Below are 16,858 nucleotides of genomic sequence, written 5' to 3' on the forward strand. Positions count from 1 at the left end.
GTCTGACTGTCTTCTCCCTCTGAGTTGTTCTTCTAGGCTTCTAGGACTGGGAAACCTGACCACAAAGCTTGCTGGAACTGTGACCAGAATCAGAGCACAGACATCTGAATGGAGAGTCTTACAAGCTCCATTATGAACTAAATGTATGGCCTTAGATATTTGGGCACTGAACAGAACAGTATTTAGCTTGCTTTCTCAATCTTGAGCATACTCTACATGAGGTTTGCAGCTACATTCACATGGCCTTCATGTACTGTGAGCACATCTCCAGAGCCCTCACAGTGGGGATGGGATGAGAAAGGTTTACCCAGTCAGCCACCAAGCCTTCCACTTGCACTTCAACCAGAGAAGCTCTGATATTTTATATAATGGGGTTCTGCATACAGTGGTAGTTTGCAAAAAAGGACTTCGCTGCTAAATAAATAAATAAAGCTGACAGCTACTGTTCTACAGAGTCATGTTTGCCAGATATCTGACATCTGGACATTTGTTCTCCTCTGTATGTTTGAAATATTTCAAAAACTGAAAAGAGAATCACAAGGTAAACATAACTATGAATTTAACATAAGAATTCACACATGATAAATGAGACCAGACAACTATAGAAAATATTTCCACATAAGTCACCATAACTGTGATTTCTAAAAAAAAAAAATTTTAATGATATTGGGCTAACCCCATATCCCACCAATGAGCCACCAAGTTAACTGTAAATAAAAGTAAAATAAGTTATAATTCTAACAAATATAACATTGATGATGGCTACAAATAGACAGGAGTGAATTGCATGGCTGAGAAAAAGACTTGTTAACAATCATTTGTTAGGGTTTTTCCAGAATTCACCTAAAGAGATTCCAATAGCTGATGTTGAGTTTCTGTTCAGAGACATCCCACAAGTGAAGATGGACACATTAGCATGATTGACATGATGCTTCAGCAACATCAAACTCCTTCTTATTCTAACTCTATCCTTACCACTCTATTAACAAGGATTGTTTTGGCTTCAAGAAACAGAAAGACACAAAAGAGTCTTTAAAAAAGCTTAACCAAGATCAAAGTTTATTTCTCTCTCATACATGGAGTCTTGAGGTAGATAGTCTCCAAGGACCCAGGCTTCTTCTACCTTATTGCTCTGCCATGAATGGCTTCCATTCTCAAGATCCCTTCTGATCCAAAATGGGTGCTAAAGTTCCAGACATTATGACTACATTTCAGACATCAGGAAGGAGGAAGAGGAGGAAAGGAAAATCGCCCTTCTTTTAAGGAAACTTCTTAAAAGTTTCACACACCCCTTCTGTTTACATCATATTGGTCACATCTTAGTCATGTGGTCACACTTTGCTTTGCAAAAGGCTGGCTGGGAAATGTAATCCTTATTCCAGACAGTTCTATTCCCATACTGTGAAAGAAGGGAGAACAGATATTGAATGATAACAAAAGCCTCTACCATGCCATCTCCTGACTGACTTCCTAGGTGAACCCACCCAATGGAAATAGAGTGGTATCCCTGTTATCCACTCTTCCCCTAACTATATGTTTAAAAATTCATTTTCAAATACCTGTTCTTTGTTAAGTACCTTTTATGATTCCTATTCAGCAATAAAAAGGAACAAATTATTAATCTGTGGAACTACATTGATAAATCGCAAGATAATTACACTGAGCAAAGATAGCCAGAACCCCTCCCCCCCACACACACAAAAAGGAGTATGTGTTGTATAATTACATTTAAATAAAATTCTCAAAAATGCAAACAAATATACAGTGACAGAGAGCAGAACAATAGTTGGAAACAACAGAAAAAGGAGAGGACTGCAGAGGAACACAAGTGAACTTTGGAGATGATGGATCTGTTCCTTATCTTCATCATGGTGATGGTTTCCGGGGTGAATATATGTATCAAAACTCATTAAATGGAAAACTAAAAATATAATTGAACCTACATCATTTATATTTCGACAACACTATAAAATACTTTTTTTTAGAAAAAGAACCTATTACATGCCTGGCAGATGCTAGGCACAAAGGATACAAAATAAGCCTGTTCTGATGAATGAAATAGGCTTATCAGTTTAGAGGGAGTGAGTGGGTCCCCCAACACTGAGCACCATCAATAAATAGACTAAATCAAGGCACTCAGTCTACAAAGTGAGGGTCAGATTCTGGCTGTTGTGTCCAGCCAACCCCCCAAACCCAGCCTGAAACAGCCCATCAGGCTTAACCATTTTGCAGCAAGGAGCAAAATACAAGTATACATCATGCTGTAGGTCTATTTCTACATATGGCTATGGATACATATGGGGAATTATATTAATACTTTAAAAGTCCCAAAGTTAACTGTGTGTTTTCCCTTTCAGAAACGAAATTCAATGGCATGCTCCCTTCACTTTTCACATCTGTGTTGCAGAACCAAAGAGGATCATATGACAAAGCCAAGAAGTTGGCTCGAACAGATCTTCAGAAGGAATAGTCTAGCAAGATAGCTATTTAGAATCTGCTACTTCCAATGACCAATACCACTCATGTCTTGGCATCTCTGGGCACTGCTCTTGTCCTGTGGGTGATGTTGCAACAGTGCAGCACGCTAAGTTCTGGAAACCTCAGATGTCAGCTCAAAGGCAAATACTACTGATCAAATACTTTATTTGATTCTCAATTTTGCCCCCTTGCTTCCCAGGGCTTATGAAGGTTAACAGAACGTTTTCTTAGAATGGAAAGCTGTGACTTCTACCTTTTCCACTTGGAGAAAAAAAAAATCATAAAAGAATAATGGTTGTCAGGAATTGGGAGGAAGAGGGAGAGATGAATAAACAGAATTAAAGGATTTTCAGGGCAGTGAAAACATTCTATACGATACTATAATGATTGACACATGTCATCAAACGTTTGTCTAAATCTATAGAATGTACAACACCAAGAGTGAGCCCTAGTGTAAACTGTAGGTGATAATGATTTGTCAATGTAGGTTCATCAACTGTAAGAAACGTACCACTCTGGTGGAAGATGGATAATCTCTGTATCTGTGGATAATCTTCCACCTGCCCCTGGGAAGATTCTGTACCTTCCCCTCAATTTTTTTATGAACCTAGAACTTCTCCAGTCTTAATTTAAAAGACTGACATGCAAAAATGATAATCAACCTCACTAGAGTTATATACATTCTAATAAAAATAATGAGATATTATTGCCAACATACTGGCCTTTTAAATTACAGGAATAAAGTGCTCATATACAGTAGATACGGAGAAGGAAATGGCAACCCACTCCAGTATTCTTGCCTGGAGAATCCTGTGGACAGAGGAGCCGGGTGTGCTGCTATCCACGGGGTCGCACAGAGTTGGACATGACTGAAGCGACTTAGCATGACTGCATGCGTTGGAGAGGAAATGGCAACCCACTCAGGTATTCTTGCCGGGAGAATCCCAGGGACAGAGGAGCCTGGTGGGCTGCCGTCTATGGGGTCTCATAGGGTCAGACACGACTGAAGCGACTTAGCAGCAGCAGCAGCATACAATAGGTAGGCGTATATATATTGACCTGTTTCCCTAGACAGTAATTTGGTAAGATGTATAATGAGCCTTTTGAAGAGTTCATGATATGTATGCCTAAACAGTTCCAAATGATTACACAATAAAGTGTTAGCTCCTTTTAAGAAAGTCATTAGTTGCTGTGTAGATAGCTTCAACATAAAAAAGCAATGAAATCAGATCAATTGAAAATCCACGTTAAAAAAAGAAAAAACTTTTTTCCAATCCCCCATGAGGCCTTTCATTGTGTGGTCTGAACATCACTGAGTCAGGAGTCTCATACAGAGTTACATCAAATGCTCCTCACAGCACCAAACACCTCCCCCTCTTTTCCTTACCCACACTTGACACCCGTGTATAACTGACCCCTTTACATAAAGATGCTGAGGCTGGACTGTCCTCTGGGACAAGAAAGCAAAAGTCCAACTGACACCCCCACCATGACGCAGAGAGCCTTGAAGGACTGGTGTAAGGTAAACCCACAGGGTTGGACTACGTGATTACCATGGACCTGATGGCGGTGAGACAAAGGGCCATGTGAGATGCATGAAGCAATGACAATAAACTCTGGTTATGGGAAATTTTTTCAAGAGCTGGTCCTTCTTCGTCTTAAAAAAAAAAAAAAAAAAAACTAATCTGGAGTGGAGTAATGAATGATTCCATACAAAATCACCAAATCTTAATTCTTTTCAAAAGTTGATCGTATTTTAAAAGACCCATGATTCAAAGCGCTCCTTTCGCTTTGACTCAACCCCCTCATAAAAGCAGACTTGCTCCCCTCATTAAGCCAAATTCATTGGCATTCGAAGTGTATTGACTTACTGCTTTGTGATTGCCCTAATGATGCTGGAACTTCCAAAGCCCTGGAGCTCTGCTGATGAAAATAATCCCTTGCCAGTATTTCCTTTCTGACTGAGCACCTCTGTGCACTGAAAACATATATCAGTGCAAATTAGGAAGGCCTTTCCTAGTCCTTATCACATTAATTTTGTGGCTTTACCTTTTCAACAGGAAAGTAAATCCTTTTCTTAAGTCATTTGGGGATGGCCTGAGACAGCTCATCCATGAGAAGGCCCAGAGCAGACGGAGGAGGAAGGAGAGAGAAATCAGTGACAATCTTCAACATTTGTTCCTTAATGATAAGCAGCTTGACCCTTCTGAGTAGAACATCTGAATAAACTACTCAATCCTGAAACTGATGGAAGTAGTTCTGTCAGAAACAGAAGTTCCTCATTATAATGTGGTTTTCATGAGCAGCTATTTCTGGGGAAGGAGGAGGACAGCCAGGGACAGGGAGATGTCAAAATATGGCTGTCAAAACCTAACACTGTCAAGCCTACAACACTCATAGCTACAAGCTGGAGTCAGTCCCATCCCTAGTATGTCACAGAGACAGTTCACAACATCTACAACATCACCTCCCAGGCATGTCTGCAGCTTGCTCTGTGTCCTAGGACAAGGCCTTCCTTGCCTCTGAGCCTCATCTCATTCATATTAATACACAGATGAGGCTGGACGAGGGGACCTCTGCAGTCCGTCATGATCTATTCTGTCTAGTATTCAGTCCATGGAATTAACTGGATGCTCCCCTAGTGGCCAGGCTTTGTCTTGGCGCCTTAATTCTTCATGACATCACTCTTCCCAAGACGCCTCTGATTTTTTTAAACGCTGTGTCTAAAACGCCAAGAGAACCTCTTCAGGTGCATGTTAAGAGTGTTTCATGGAGAACAGTTGGTTAAAGCCTGTTGTCTGTTCCTTTAAATTAATTTTTATTGGAGTATAGTTGCTTTACAATATTGCATTAGTTTCTGTTGTACAGCAAAGTGAATCAGCTGTATGTATACATACGTCCCCTCATTTGTGGATTTCCGTCCCATTTAAGTCACCACAGAGCACTGAGTAGGGTTTCCTGTGCTATACAGTAGGTTCTCATTAGTTATCTATTTTATATATAATATCAATAGTGTGTATACGTCAATCCCAATCTCCCAATTCATCCACCACCACCTCTTTCTCCCCTTGGTGTCCACTCATTTGTTCTCTATGTCGGTGTCTCTACTTCTGTTTTCCTACTTTCTGTTGATGGACCTTCTAACACCACCCATGCAGAATGACCCAGAACTGGAGGTTGATTTTCCCCTCGGGGTACATCTGGCAATGTCTAGATATATTTTTGTCACAACCTGGAGGGAGAAGGTATAATGCTCTTGACAGCTAGCGGGTAGAGGCCAGAGATGCCCCTACTAATCCTAAAATGTACAGGACAGCTATCAACAACCATTATCCAGCCCAAAATGTGAACAGTACCAAGGCTGAGAGGCCTTGCCCAATGCCAGAATGAGTGGAGTGGAGCAACCAGCTCCCCCAGCTCCCTAGAATCCATTGTGTGTATCTCTTTCCAATTCTACATCCATAAGGTCACCCTGATAGCTCCAAAGTGGCCACTGTGGGAGTATTTACACCACAGAAACCTGAACACTCTACAGATCAAGGCAATTTTATTTCTGAGAGCTAGCTGCTAAATATTTATCAACACACTGCTACTTACAGCCAAGTCCTAAACTAACTGATTCAAAATTCAAAAGTGCTTTTAGCAAGACGGCTAGATTGTAGGGAAACTAGAGGTGATTTTACCGGTGAATGAGGAGTCTGACCTCATGGCAGCATCAGGACGAGGACAAAGGCGAAAGGAACAGCGTGAAGTCCATCATGGGCACAGCCTTGAAGACTCTCCCGTCTTGTTGTTCTGTTTGTTTGCTTGGTCATCCTTCCAAACAGTATTTGAGAGGACAATTTAAGAAATAACAATAGGCTTATTTATTAAACTCCTCAGAGGACGGAAAATGATAATAATTCAATATATTTAATTTTGAAAACTGGACATACAAAAATAAAGATCAACATGCGACAGGTTGCAAAGCCTGAGGGGCGAAGCCGAGAAGGCAGCCTTTCAGCACCTGGCCTGGCCACCTGTGCGTGCATGCTCAGTCATTTCAGCCGTGTCAGACTCTTTGCGACCCTATGGACTGTAGCCCTCCAGGTGCCTCTGTTCATGGGATTCTCCAGGCTAGAATACTGGAGTGGGCTGCTATGTCCTCCTCCAGAGGATCTTCCCGACCCAGGAATCGAACCCACGTCTCTTATGTCTCCTGCATTGGCAGGCGGGTCCTTTACCACTAGCGCCACCACTTGAGAGATACACTTCCCAGAAAAGTGCAGGTCCTGGATGTCAGCAAAGCTGGACTCACTAGATGCCCAAAGAGATCCACTCCTGCCTTCCAGGGCTTCATGCAGACGACAGCCACACTACAGAAACTCAAGCTCCACTGGAGGGAAACTTTTCCCTGAGTTTGCTCTTCATTACTGTCTTGATATTTGCCTCTGGTTGCTATAACAAAATCTGGCCTTGGAATTTTTCTGGGAACAAATAGGAAATAGTTGTGTGGGGGGGGGGGCAGTTCAAGACCCTACGCACATTTAGGTTTGGTTATAAACACTCATCGTAAGAGAAAGCATTGACTCATTAAACCCAAAACAAAACAAAAAAAAATATTTTTTATAATCCCCATTCAAAAACTATTACTGTGTTCCAGAGGTGACCGACTAGAAAGCTATTTGTTCTCATAGACGAGGTCACCAACAAAATGAACAACGGGGGTGGGGGGCACTGACCAGTTGGGGTACTGGTCACCCTGTGCCAAGGTACACTCTGCTTCTAGTGTGTTTGATTTCTGGAGCTGGGAGTGCAAACCCAAGAGCAGAAATTTTCCACTTGCTAGAACTAATTATTTTGTCCAATGATTGTTTTTCAACTGAAGAGAAAACCAGGGCCACAGCCATGCAAACTCCAGCACCAAGGGTATGGAAAATATGATGAGGGCAATGGGGCCTATGACACACCTCGGGCCCAGATGTGCTGGGGTGTCTCTGGGTTTTTTTTTCTTTTTGTCTGTCTTCCTCTGAGGCCCTTATGTCTGAAACTGTGTTCCTAAATCTCCACATTTCATCTAAGCCCAAATTAATCTCCCCGTTCATGTCCACTGCCCTGTCTTCCAGAACCAGGCTTATATGTGGGAAGAAGCAGCTATCACCCCAACAGAGGGATCTGAAGGGTAGGAAAGCCTTTGTACCCTACATGGGCTGGCCAGTGTAATGGGGGGTCTGCAGCATAGGCAGCTGTTGTGAGACACAGAGGCTACAGGAGGTGTCCTGGAGAAACAGCCTAGTGATCCTTCCATTGGCCATTTAGCTCCATGGTTCCAACCTGATTTTTCCCATCATATCCTCCTCTACTCCTTTCAAGCTTTCCAACAAACCTCCTCTGCTCTTGTCAAACTCCTACCTCACCATCCCTTGCATCTAGCACAAGTGACAAGTGAAAGCTGCCCAGTCATGTCCGACTCTTTGGATCCCCATGGGCTACAGTCCATGAAATTCTCCAGGCCAGAATACTGGAGTGGGTAGCCTTTCCCTTCTCCAGGTGATCCTCCAAACCCAGGTCTCCTGCATTGCAGGCGGATTCTTTACCAGCTGAACCACAAAGGAAGCCCAAGAATACTGGAGTAAGTAGCCTATCCCTTCTCCAGTGGATCTTCACAACCCAGGAATCGAACTGGGGTCTCCTGCATGGCAGGCAGATTCTTTACCAACTGAGCTATGAGGGAAGCCTGCAACCAACACAGATGTCTCCAAAACAATGATAAAAATGAATTACCACATCAAGCAAACTTTATCTTTCACTGTTGCTCAAAAGAGAGAACAGATTTGTTCAGAGGAACTATTCAGGTAAGCCACTTGGGGAGGAGAGACAAGATCTCAAGGGATGATCAAATAGCAAACAGTAGTCACTGAACTACTATTCATAAAATAAGAAAGGAAGGAAAATGTATCAGGCCACAGGAGATTGAGCCTGTGTGGGAGGGGCCTAAAGAGGTAAAAACTGTAAGAGTAGCTTCTTACCTAGTATTTACCACTGTCGAGCACTAGTTCCAATCTCTTTACATGTATCCACTTATTTAATACTTACATAACCCAATGAAGTGGTCCCTACTACTATCCCCATTTCACAGATGGGGAAACAAAGGCCCAGAGTGGCTCAACAACTTGCCCAAGGTTACGGGCTTATGAATGATGGTGCTAGTGAGCAATGGTCTGTCCTTTGAACCACAGAATCTGTACTTTGAACCACTCTACTCAACTCCCTAAGAGGGTAAACCTCTGGGAAGAGCTGAGGAAGGACAGTAAAACAGAAGAATTTTATCAAATATTAAAAGATACCAGCGTAAGACACACCATAATGTTATGGACTGCTATGAAAATGCTGCCATTATACTCTGACACACCATCACAGTAAGGCAGTAAGTGGTTTCAGAGATAGCAAGTATCCAAACAGGAAAAAGGTGCATCTTAAAAATGATGAAATACAGCCCTGAACGGGGATGATGAGCATGTGAGCTGTGCAATGAAACCACATCTCCCCTTGGAAATCCTCAGTTAAACCCCGTATGCCTCACTGATGTTTCTGTGAGTATAGATTTTTGAGGAGAGGTGGTACAGGGAAAAATTTATAGAAGTGCTGTGTGTGTGTGTGTGTGCGCGCACACACACGTACACTCACTCATCCATGCAGGCATGAGTGATCAAGTGCAGGGCAAAGACAATTTTAACAATTTCAAATTTTCCCTACACTCAGTTACACAAACAAAATACAGTTTATTTTGCTGTAATTGATCTAATCCTTCTCCTGAGCCCTTAGCCTTACAATGCAGAGACAGATAATTAAACGTCAACCCACAGAATAAATTAAACAAGCTCCTGGGTATTTCAATCTTGCAATTTTCCTCCCCAGCTTTCCCTTCTCCGAGATGACCTCTAGGGGAAGAGTTTATTCTTACCTGTTGATGGCACAAAAGGGGAAGGAGATCCTTGGTCTCCATGATTCATACACACAGGTCCTGTACCTCCCTCCAGGTCCTCTGGGTCCTCCTCGGAAGGCCTCTGATGCTGAAGTCTGTGGCCAATCAAGGTCTGCTATGCACTCTCTTGGCTTGGCTAGGGCCCAGTGAACTGAGCTCCCCTTGAAGCCCTCTTAGGAATCAAGGACCCCAGAGGTCTCCCTATGCTTCCCATCCTAGGCAGTCCCCACGGGGCAATCCCCTAGTAGGTTCATCAGCAGGGCTTACTCATGGCACTCTGAACTCTTGCCCAATGAACCCTGGTGTGACTGCAACATCCTGCCCATCACAATGCCCTGCTGGCCGCCACACTGAAGTAGCCATATTAAATAAGCTCTAGCCATCCCAGCCTCTTTGGAGAAGGAAATGGCAACCTACTCCAGTATTCTTGCCTGGAAAATTCTGTGGACAGAAGACCCTGGTAGGCTACAGTTCATGGGGTCACAAAGAGTCAGACACAGCTGGGCACACACACACATCCTGGTCTCTTAGTGATTCCCTAAGAGTCATACCTATTGGTAGGTAGTTACCTATGCCCAGACGATCATAACCACCTGAAGGGGAAACACAGACATTATATAGAATTAGCTAAATTAATAAAGATTATTATCAATTGCCTAAACATGCAATCTAAAAAACAACATAAATTAACCTATTTACAAAGCAGAAGTAGAGTCAACAGATATAGAAAACAAATTTACAGTTACCAAGGGGGAAAGTGAGGGAGAAATCAATTGGGAGGCTGGGACTGACATATACACACTGCTATATATAAAATAGATAACTAATAAGGACCTACTACATAGCACAAGGAACTCTACTCAATACTCTGTAATGGCCTATGTGGAAACAGAATCTAAAAAAGAGTGGCTATGACTGATCCACTTTGTGGTACAGTATAAACTAACACAATGCTGTAAATCAGCTGTACTTCAATAAAAAATAATTGCAAAAGATTATTATCACTTATTGAATACACTAGTGTGTGTTCTAGCCCTAGTTCTTGTCAATATTATATATCTTCCCCCAGTGGGGAGAGAGGAACACAGGCCAACATGAACATGTGCCATTCAGGTCATTCTATCTGACTCCCCCAGGATAATCTGACCCAGGAAAGCCAAGCATTGCTTATGCGCTAGTTTTAGGAGTTTGTCCAGAGCTTCAGATCATTATGGCTAGAGAGGTAAATAGGCTGAAGAGCTGATACTGCTGAAATCACATCCATTCCTGAAAGTCTGGGGTGAACCCATCAGATCTCAGGACAGAGGACCAGGGTGGCTGTTTGCCCCCTCCACAGACTGGAGCAGCTGAGTGTGGAATCCGTCAAGGTCCAAGGAGTAGGTCTCCATCAACAACTCACCTTCCTCCTCCCGGAATATCTACCCTCTGTCCACCTCAACAGACCGCCCCCTCTCCCCACCCCACCCCCGTTCAAGAAGTAGAGTATTTGAATTCTACATTTTAAAACAAAATCCTCAAGAGGCCAAATCTTTAAAAAAAAAAAAAAAAAAGTACATGAAAGTGAGTTTTAGAAGAAAAACTGGAAGAGGGAGCAGAGCTGTTCATAGGTCCAGAAAACAGAGCCCACCCCCCTCCCCATCGCCCTACCCCCTAGACCTGGACCTGACAGTCTGGGTCTTCCCCTGGCCACGCCCCCCTCCATGGAGACCTGCCCACTCGGAGCCTGCATCTCCTTTTCCAGACCACACCTTGGGTGCCAGGGACCACTCTCTGCCTGAGCGTCCCAAGCCCCCTTCTAGAGCCTTCCCCAGGCCGGTTCTCTCAAGGGAGAACCTCCAGTAATCACATACCTAAGCCCAGGAAGTGGCCACGGGGTGGCTGTTTGCAGACATGGAGCTTGGATATACAGACTGGGGCTACCAGGGAAGAAAGAGATGGGGGAGAGGCAGCAGGCCGAAGGGAACCTCACTTTCTGAGCCACCACATTCCTGCATGGCACCCCAGGAGCCCATAAATTTTCATTCCAACCTGCCCTCTGTGCAGGTATATTTGTCAAGGCAGGAGGATGGAACATACATTATTTAACATCCGGTCAGCCTGATTTATAACTTGTAAATATTTAGACATGGTACATGAGCCTTCATTCTTACACTTTTTCAGGCCCCACAAAAGTTAAGTGGGGGCAGGGAAGGGGAAATGGAGAGACTTTCTGGATCAAAAAGAACCAAAATTGTGTCTGTGCCGAGTGGTGTGTAAAACAGCATCTAGAACATAGTAAGTACTCAAAATGTGTGTCAAAAGAAGGAAGACAGGGAAGGAGGGAAGGAAAGAGAATGGGAAGGCTTTGTGTTAAACCTTCTGTACCTTCAGGATCACGGAGTCAGAAAAGTCAGAATTCAAAATCTGTCTCTAGCCTTCCCCCTGAGTGTCCTCATACAATTTACTGGACATCTCTAAGCCTGAGGTCCCTCATCTGGAAAATGGGGAGGTTGTGTCTATCATATAGTGAAACAAAGGTAAGTAATAGCTACTTATATCAACCCCACTGTCATCATCATTTTCATTATATTCTCCATCCCTCAATCCCATTTAACTTTATTCTGAAGACCAACTTGTTTCAGACAATCTCAGGAAGGCTGCTGCTACTGATGTGCCCAAAACAGAGAACGAAAGATTTTCTGATCTCCATTTCTGCCCCACTGATATTCTCAAATGCTCACCAACCACCCATAGCCTGGTGGACCACCCATACCACTGGGGACGTGCCATTTCAATACTCACCAGCTTGATTTCCAATGGCTGGCTCTAGCATTTCTTTGCATAAGAGCAAAGTTAACTAGAGGCCACTTTGCCACTTGAATGGCAGGACAGAAGTGTGGGACAGTAATGCCCAGAAGCAGCCTTCAACCAATGTCAAATTCAAATGGGTAGCAATACCCCATCTCTCTCACTCCCGGGGCAAGATAACTCTGAGGTGCACATTCTATGCTGCTGCTGCTGCTAAGTCGCTTCAGTCGTGTCCGACTCTGTGCGACCCCATAGATGGCAGCCCACCAGGCTCCTCTGTCCCTGGGAGTCTCCAGGCAAGAATACTGGAGTGGGTTGCCATTTCCTTCTCCAATGCATGCATGCATGCAAAGTCACTTCAGTTGTGTCCGACTCTGTGCGACCCTATGGACAGCAGCCCACCAGGCTCCCCTGTCCATGGGATTCTCTAGGCAAGAATACTGGAGTGGGTTGCCATTTCCTTCTTCAGCATATTCTATACTGAATCCCAACAGAATCAGTTCCAGTTACCCTCAGTACTAACTTGTGGAAAATGAACCCTTTGGTTGCTACACAAGTATGTATGAGTATAGCCACGCCAGTTACTATGACCAGCAAGTGTTTCTTTTAATTGCTCAGTGTTCATGCCTTATGTGTGTGTTAATCCCTCAGTTGTGTCTGACTCTTTGCGAACCCCTGGAGTGTAGCTCGCCAGGCTCCTCTGTCCCTGGGATTCTCCAGGCAAGACTACTAGAGTGGGTTGCCATACCCTACTCCAGGGGATCTTCCCGACCCAGGGATTGAACCCACATCTCCAGTGTCTCCAGCATTGCAGGCAGATTCTTTACCGCTGAGCCAGCTGGGAAGCCCCCAAGACTGCCTTACTATTTGTTAAACATTTTGAAAACCACCTCTTCACATTTAACCAGCAAGTTGCTACCACAAGTGCTTCTTGAAAAATGACAACATTCTATAAAACTAGGTCCAACAGCAACTTCACCTATAAAATAATAAATATTTATTATTTTTCCCTGCTTCCTACAAAGGCATTAAAATTCAATAATTAAGTGGTGGAGAACAGACTATAAAAGATCACTCAGCATTTCTACCCACATAGGAAAGCCAGCAAACACCGTGGAGTTGTTGTTGCTGTGGTTGGAAGATTTCCCATGTGTTCAAGGGAGGTATCATGACCCTGCACAGTGTATCAAAGAGGGCATCTGCTCTCAAATACTTCTGCACTTGGCAGTGACCTCGGGGCTTGACAAATATGTTGTCTCCGTGTTTTTATTTATTATCTCATAATCCTTTGAATGGCGACACATTCTGAGATTACAACAAATATATTAAGATCCCAATATGAATATAATGTAACCAAAAAGATGACCTAGATCTAGAGTGGGTGAAAGCCAATGCAAACAGTGGCTAAACTGGGCAGCTGTTTGCAATTAGATTCAATTAACACATTTTAAACACAGCATTACGGGGAACCCCTTTGAAGTGTGCTGCTCTGGGAAAGTTTTTTTCTTGAAAGGGGCTTCCTAATGGGAAGCAGTCAAAATGCACAGCTGAACAACTTAACTTCCTATTTTGACTTGAGTGCCATGTAGAGTTCACAGTTTTAATTCATTTTCCCCACTTATGTGTATAAATATTTCAAACATGTAATGAAATGTCTGGGAAGGCATCTTTGCTGAAAAGAATATTTGTGAAGCCAGGAAGAGGGAAGAAAGGGGCTGAGCTCCTGCAACCTAACTTGCATGCTGCTGAATTGCCAATCTCTACTAGAAATGTACATTGTAAAATCATAACCATTCATTTAATAAGCACATCAGAGCGCTGTCTACTCCGAATGAAAAGCTGAGAATGAGAACCTAGTCTCATTTCTCCCTGTATCTCTACTACCTGCAAAGGCACACAGCAGGCTTACCAAAAATATTAGTTAACTGAAGGAACGGATGGATGTGTACTGAATGAATAAGCAAATGCATGAATGGAGTAAAGAAATAAATTAATTATATACATGTGTTTGGAAAACACAAGCTAAAGTCCCTAACCCACATATATGTGTGTGTGACACAAAGCCACAGGCATATTCAGAGAAAAGGAGAGAGCTGTCTAATTAGTTTAATTAGAGCTGTCTAATTAGTTCTAATTAGTTTTCTGGTCCTGCCTATTTGGGGATAATTTGGAAGTTAAACTTTAGCTGCTTTTTCATGTCTGACAAAAAACGGAGGACTGCAAAGTTAGGTAGAATGTACCTAGAATGGTACATGGCAATTAGCGCTAAATAAATATGTGAGGACTTATGGGTTTCCCTGGTGGCTCAGTCGGTAAAGAATCTGCCTGCAACGCAGGAGACCCTGGTTCGATCCCTGGGTCGGGACGATGCCCTGGAGAAGGAAATGGCAACCAACTCCAGTATTCTTCCCTGGAAAATCCCTGGACAGAGGAGCCTGACGGGCTACAGTCCATGGGTTGCAAAGAGCTGGACACAACTAAAGCAGCTCAGCATGTAAGCACACACCCAGAACGAAAATCCCATGTGCTGCACCTAAGACCCAACACAACCAAGGAAACAAACAAATATTCTAAAAAGAAGAAGAAAATGTTGATGCTAAGAAGGAACTGAGGCTCTGACATCCAAAAGCAAAAGAGCTCTGACACTGCCCATGTGACAATGTCTCAGGTCAGAGGGAGGCTGGAGCAGAGTTGGGTGCCATTAGAGCCTCATAATGACAAGTTCCTGCAACTTGATAATTTAGGGACTTGTAATGTATCTGTCCACACATCAGCCAGCTTCAGAGCCAATGGTGTACTCCTCGAAGACAACCTAGAAACCTGGAAAATCCAAGATGAATGGTCTGTTAGCATAAAGGATCTCAGTGGCTTAAATCCTCCATATATCATGACTGCATGAAAGGCTTCCTGTGTAAACAGAGGAGCAAGACCACACTGCCTTGTATCAAGACCTGCTCAGCTTGTTTAAAAGGGGCATTATTTTCCACTGCGCATGTGGTTTCTTCACAGTTTCACTCACACATGCACACAGCCTATCTGCGCACAAGGCATAAAACCCTTTGGGCAGGCTCTTAAGTAATAAAGGGCTTAGCCTTTTTGTATTACTTTGGGGAGCTTAAAGCTACAGATGACACTGCTGCGTCTATGATACCTACTGGTCAGCTTTCCATCTCTCTCTCAGCTGGTCATCAATATCACTTCCCTTCCCACTGCCTTCGCACCCTGCAACCTTCAATTCATTTGTTCTTGAACCTCCCTGAGTAAACAAAGGTGCTTATTTTTGGTTTTGTTGTTGTTTAGTCCCTCAGTCGCGTCTGACTCTTTGTGACCTCATGGACTGTAGCCCACTAGGCTCCTCTGTCCTTGGGATGTCAGGCAAGCATACTAGAGTGGGTTGCCATTTCCTCCTCCAGTGGATCTTCCTGACCCAGAAATCAAACCCATGTCTCCCGTATCTCCCGCATTGGCAGGTGGATTCTTTACTGCTCAGCCACCAGAAAAGCCCTCTTTTTGGTTTACTTGCCATCAGATAGGGTCTCTTTTTAATTAAGTAGTAATTATATGCAAACATTTTATGACAATTCTGCAACATATGAGATTCAAATCCATTTCTATTGACTCCCAAGCCTTAGGCTCATTGGCAAAGGCCTTATGACTGCATGATGGATATGGGTGAATTACTCAAAAGTCAGGAGGAAGAGAGGGGGCAGAAGGTATTGTATTGAGAACAGGCTTTATGTTCATAAAGTTTATGAACACTCCAGTTTATGCTATGGTAGCAACACTACCAAAATCTCAAAGGCATCTTTCTCACTCCACTACACCCCCATCATCTGTAGCCAGGTTTGTGGCAGAGGAAAGGTCTGCTCAGCCTCACACCAGCAATGACACAGTTGGGCTGGTGGTGACACGTCACCTCTGTGTGCATCTTACAGCCCAGAGCTAGTCATGTGACCCAAACACAGTCACTCAACTACAAGGGGGCCAGCAAGTGAAACCCTGCCATGTGCCAGGAAGTCACAGAGCCAGAAAGATTTGGGGAACAGCACTTTTGACCACCAAGACAGGAGGAAGGAAGGAAGAAGCAGCCAGAAACGGACTACCTTTGAGAAGGACACACTAAGAAATCTTATCCACCATCACTGACCTAACCCTAGTCCCAACTTAACAGCATCTACCACTGCCTATAATATCCTGCAAAGCAGAAAGTATTTCCCCAAACGTATTTCAGCCTTCAGGCTAATATTTAAAGAAAGAAGTGCATGCACTTCTGTAAGACTGAGGTTTTGGTAGCAGATGGGTGTTGCTTTGTAATTAAAAAAGAAGAGTTTTGTTTTAATTATAAGATTTTTTTTTAAAGTTTTCATTTGCTATGAAATAGGCATTCTCATATATTAATTTTAGTAACAAAGTTGGCTGGGTCTTTCTGGACTATTATTTATTATATGTGGAAAGAACATTTTAAGTGGTTCATTGCCCTTTGACTCTGTAGTTCTATGTCTAGAAATTAATCCTTAGGAAATAAGCAGAAAGGCAGATGAATATTAGGTAAAAAGATATTTTCTACAGCATTATCATTAATGCTCCAAACTGAAAGTAACACAAATTTCCAATGAAAGAGGATTGATC

This window comes from Cervus canadensis, chromosome 16 (genome assembly GCF_019320065.1).
Source record: "Cervus canadensis isolate Bull #8, Minnesota chromosome 16, ASM1932006v1, whole genome shotgun sequence".
Taxonomy (NCBI): Eukaryota; Metazoa; Chordata; class Mammalia; order Artiodactyla; family Cervidae; genus Cervus; species Cervus canadensis.